This window comes from Eptatretus burgeri, chromosome 2, assembly GCF_056783735.1.
Source record: "Eptatretus burgeri isolate ZD-2024b chromosome 2, Ebu_testis_v1, whole genome shotgun sequence".
Taxonomy (NCBI): Eukaryota; Metazoa; Chordata; class Myxini; order Myxiniformes; family Myxinidae; genus Eptatretus; species Eptatretus burgeri.
In genome coordinates this window covers 121297550-121303345 of record NC_140962.1, presented here as the reverse complement: position 1 = coordinate 121303345, position 5796 = coordinate 121297550, and the positions used below count along the sequence as shown (strand labels likewise).

The following is a 5796-nucleotide window of genomic DNA, read 5'->3' as shown; positions in this document are numbered from 1 at the left end:
GATCGTCATTGACCAAGTGAGGACCCTGCTGATGCAGGATCGTCGAATCACGATCAGAGAACTTGCAGACGAGGTGGGCTTCAGCATTGGATCCGTTCATTCCATTGTGACTGAGGATTTGGGCTTAAGGAGAATCTCAGCGAAGTTCGTGCCAAAGCTGCTAACGATCGAGCAGCATAATTAATGCTCCAATTACGTATTTAATGTGTAATTCAGAGTTCAATCGTAATTAATGCTCCACCATACGACTGCCTTCCCTTCCTCTCACCTCACACCCCTCAGCACTCTCCCTCTCTGCTCTCTCTTTTCCCCTCTACCTCTTCACTCCCCCCTCTTTCTCCACCACTCCTCTCTCTCTCTCTCGCTCTCTCTCTCTCTCTCTCTCGCTCTCTCTCTCTCTCTCTCTCTCTCTCTCTCTCTCTCTCTCTCTCTCTCTCTCTCTCTCTCTCTCTCTCTCTCTTTTCCCCCCTCTTTTTTCCCCACCCTTCTAGTATTCCGATCAGCAAAGTGCCAAGTGTTCTTTGCTTAATATATGACATGTACACCAGCAATATAATGGATGGTCGACATGTGCTTTGACATCTACCTCAGTTTACCCGTGAATATCTGGAACTCGCATGTGCCGACTATGCACTGCATGCAAAAATTGCCACGCACGTGTACTGAGTCATATGACAGTGCTGCATCTGGAAACCTAGCAAATTGTAAGGAGCAGAATTTGGTAAATAATCCTAGCTGTGATAGCAAATGTTACATAGGATTAAGTAACTGTTGTACACCGCTCCTTCCTATTTCCATATCCAGGTTATGCATGACGTCATCGCCAGGTGCCAGAGGGAGTACTCAGTTTTTATTCCGTTTGTTCCTTGCAAAAATCGACGATTTGCAAATATAATGGTTGGTTACATGCGTTATTACTTGGCGAAAATTTTTTGTTAACAAGTATGTTGGTCTGTCGTGTTTGTCTGTCTGTCTGTCTGTTTGTCTGTCTCTTTGTCACATGATTTTTGGCCACAGTTTTCAGGCAATCATTCTGAAGTTGTTTGTGTATGTAGGTGACCAGCCAAAGATCCCCTGAGCATCCCTTAATTTTGGTGAAGATCCTAATCCAGATCCAGATCTGAGAATTTTTAAAGTGATTCTTCAGCATTGAGAGAGAGGGCCAAAAACGATATGTAGCACAATATCTCAAAAAGTTGTGGATAGATTCAGACGAAACTTGGTGGACATATTGGGTGTGTAACTAGGAAGAATTCGTTCACTTTTGGTGAAGATCTGATCTTGAACCGGATCTGATATTTTTTAAAGTGATTCTTCACCATTGAGGGATTGTCCAAAAACGATATAAAGCACAATATCTCAAAAGGTTATTGATGGATTCCAACGAAACTTGGTGGGCAGTTTGGGAATGTCACTTGAAAGGATTGTTTCAATTTCGGTGAGGATCCGAATCCAGAACTGGATATGAGACTTGTTTAATTTTTAACTGATTCACAATTCAGAGATGGGGATAAAAACGATATTGCTTGATATCTCAAAAAGTCGTGAACGGATTTGGATGAAACTTGGTGGACATGTTAGGTGTGTGATAAGGACAAATTGATTCGATTTTTGTGAAGATCCATATGCGGATCCAGGTCTGAAAATTTTTCAAGTAATTCTTCACCATGGAGAGATTAGGGCCAAGAACGATATACAGTATAGCACAGTATCTCAAAAGGTGATGGATGGATTCCACAGAAACTTTGTAGATAGGTTGTTTGTGTGACAAGGACGAATTCATTCAATTCTGGTGAAAATTCAAATTCAGATTCAGATATGAGAATTTATTCAGTGGTTCATCACCATTGAGAGATGGGCCAAAAACTATGTATCGCATGTAGTCCATTTGCCATTTGGAGAACCTGGCAATGATCTATAGTATAAGGTTTTTTTGGTGGATTTGCTATCCCATGGGGTCCCTGAAGCAACTCAGCTTGGTTGTCCTCGAAACAACTTTGGGCATTTTTTAAAATATGCAAATTAGGGCCACCATTACCGAAAAACCTATTTTCTTCAATATCTGCAACTATGCATGATATTGTCACAAAAATGATGTCTAGACCTATGTTTTCATGGTCAAGCATTACGATAAAGGCATGTAAAAAGTTATCACATGTATTTTTTTGTCTGTATGTAAATTAATTCCCGCCATTACCGAAAAACTTATGTTCTTCAATATCTTTGCAAGTATGCATGGTAATTTCACAAAAATGATGTCCAGACATGTTTTCATGGTCAAGGTTTATAATAAAGGCATGTAAAAAGTTATCACATGTACTGTATATATATATATATATATATATATATCTTCTTCTTCTTCTTTCAGCTGCTCCCGTTAGGGGTCGCCACAGCGGATCATCCGTATGATCCGCATAGTGATTTGGCACACGTTTTATGCCGGATGCCCTTCCTGACACAACCCTTGTTGCCTCTTACGACACAGGGATATGGTACACCTATTTTAACCAGGGTATACACGGGCCCAGTACACTGGTACTCACTTCGCCGACCTCGGAAGGATGACAGGCTGAGTCAACCCCCTGGTGTATTAATTCAGTGGCCCAACGGGGCTTGAACTCAGGACCTTTTGGATCCCAAGCTGCTGCCCTAACCACTGCGCCAACACCAGGCGCATATATATATATATATATATATATATATATATATCTATATATATATATATCTATATCTATATATCTATATATCTATATATCTATATATCTATATATATCTATATCTATATCAATATATAGCGGCTCTCAAAACATACTCAATTCTCTTTTCAGGTGATCGAGATGGCTAGCGAAACGTGTCTCCTCCCGATCTGCCGTGAGAAGGGACTCCATCAGACAGTCAGAGTCCAAGGCATCAGGACAATGATTCAGCAGAGTAAAGAGAGGGGTGACGATGATGTTCATGTCAAGTTACAGGCCATTTTGGACTCACAGGGAGAGAATTCATCTGTGGAATGTCATAAGACGTGTTACTGTACTTACACATCTAAACAGAATGTGGCTAAGTATATAGCCAAGAAAAGGAAAGAAGACTTTTCAACAACAGAGAGTGAACCAGAGACTAGCAGAGTAAGAAGGTCTCAACTTCCAACGTTTCAATTAAAAAAACATTGTTTGATCTGTGGTGATGACTGTCTTCCTAAATACCCCAAACACCCTGACAGGTGGGAGCGCATAATCCAGTGCGAGACCAGTGATCGCCCTGGCCTTACACCTTTCAAAGATGTACTTTTAGATTTATGTGAGCAGAGAAATGATGATTGGGGTCGAAAGGTTGAAATCCGCATCAAAGGTGTTCTTACAGATTTACCTGCCGCAGATGCGCAATACCATAAGAAGTGTTATGATGCGTTCATGGTTATTCCTAAGTATACCAATTTGTCATTGAACTCTGATGTAATCGATGATGATGCTCTGAATTCGGTAATTAATGACATGTATGCTAACCAACAACTCCGTACGTGGACAGCGATTGAATTACATGATATGTACTGTAGTTTAGGTGGATTGTTATCTCGCAGGCAGATGTTCCAAAATCTCACAAACTATTTAGGTAATGACATTGTCGTTATACGTATGGAGGGTTGTGCCTCATTTGTAGGGTTTAGGCATCTTGTGGGTAAATCCTTGAAGCTGGTCGAGGTCGATTCAGTTGACGAAGATAGTGTGGATGCTGTGGTAAGGCAGGTCAAAGGTGAGGCACGAGCTGAACAGTACAATAGCGCAAACTATGATCTCGGAGAATTCACGTACAACAACTCACTCAAACAAACTCGCACCACACTGCTCAAGATAATTTGAGAATTGGTTTCTGGGGGGGGGGGGGGGAAGGTGACAAAAAAGTCTCTCAGTCTAACCCAAGCTGTACAAAGTTACATTGCAGGCACTAGAACCCAGACAACGCTGGGGCTGGCAGTGAAGCTTCATTACAGGTATGGGAGTTCAGAGTTGATCAAGCTACTACATGATCACGGTTTCATAGTGTCCTATGACGAGATCCTACGCTTCTGCAAATCAGCTGCAAAATTTGTGGGTGAAAAGAGCAGTGTGCTACATCAGGCCATGGGCTTGGAATGGAGGGTGGGGCCAATCTTTGGGTGGTTCGACAATTTTGACCTCCTGGTTTCAACTCCCAATGGATGCCGAGAGACCCACGTCATGGCTCCTGAGTTCCAGCAGAATCCGGCTGGCATCATAGAGCTGGGTAATGCTCGACCTGGAGTTATGAACCTTGTGATCCCACGCCAGCGCAAGACAGCAGCTGCAAATAATTTACATTCAATCAAAATATAAACATGTGAAAACTTTTTAAATGTCTATTGTAATCATTGACCATGAAAACATAGGTCTAGACACCATGTTTGTGACATTACCATGCATAGTTGCAACGATACTGAAGAAAATAGGTTTTTCAGTAATGGCGGCAATTAATTTACATACAGACAGAATAAATACATGTGATAACTTTTTATATGCCTTTATCGCAATCCTTGACTATGAAAACGTAGGTCTAGACAGCATCTTTGTGACATCATGCATAGTTGCAAAGATATTGAAGAAAATAGGTTTTTTGGTAATGGTGGCCCTAATTTGCATATTTAAAAAATTGCCCAAAGTTGCTCCGAGGACAACCAAGCTGAATTGCTTCAGAGACCCAGTGGGATAGCAAATCCACTTTAAAACTTTGTACTATAGATGATTGCAAGGTCCGCTATTGAACTCATAAGGATGGCAAATGGACTAATGATATCTCATAAAGTTGTGGACGAGTTATGACAAAACTAGGTGGATAAGTTGGTTTGGTGAGTAGAACAAGCCGATTCGATTTTGGTTTCGGTCCGGATTCAGATCCGACCTATCAGCGGCATACAAAATGTAAACTATTCAGCCGGGTGGAGGTATGCGCTACAATGAGTGTCATTCCGTTTCACCAAGTGGCACTCTATGAGTGATTTTTCATTGTGTTTGTCTGTTTGTTTTCTGTTTATCGCCTACAGGTCACAATTTTAATCCGATCTTCATGAAACTTCACCGCATGGTAGAGTGCATCATAAGTAAGAAGCATATTGTTTTTCCAGTCAAAAGGTCAACATAGGCCAAAGGTCAAAAACAAATTTAATGTTTCTAAAATCCTCAATTTTCATCCAATGAAAATATCATCCAATGACTAGAAATTTGAAAAGGATTTGCATATCAGGTCATTGAATTCAACGACCAATTATTTTTGAGGTCATTATAGACCAAAAGGTCAACAAAGGTCGAATTTCCAAAATTATCAATTTTCATCTAATTGATTGAAATTTGAAGAGGAGTTGCATATTTTCTCATTGAATTCAACCACCAATAATTTTTAGGTTAACGTAGAACAAAAGGTCAACATAAGCCAAAGGTCAACAAGTTAGGTGAGATTACTAAAATCCTCAATATTCATCCAATTGACTTGAAATTTGAAGAGGACTTGCATATCAGGTTGCTGAATTCAACCACCAATTATTTTTGCAGTCAACATAGGCCAAAAGTCAACATAGGCCGAATTTCTAAAATTTTCAATTTTCATCGGATTGACTTTGGATTTGAAGAGGAGTTGTATATTTAGTCATTAAATTCAACCACCAATTATTTTTGAGGTTAACATAGAACAAAAGGTCAACATAAGCCAAAGGTCAACAAGTTTGGTGAGATTACTAAAATCCTCAATATTCATCCAATTGACTTGAAATTTGAAGAGGATTTGCGAATC

At 40.2% G+C, this 5796-nt stretch overlaps 1 pseudogene; it reads left to right on the top strand.

The window, feature by feature from the left end:
* The first annotated feature begins 2837 nt into the window (after positions 1 to 2837).
* LOC147032953 (uncharacterized) lies at positions 2838 to 4349 on the top strand (annotated as a pseudogene).
* The last annotated feature ends 1447 nt before the right edge of the window (positions 4350 to 5796 follow it).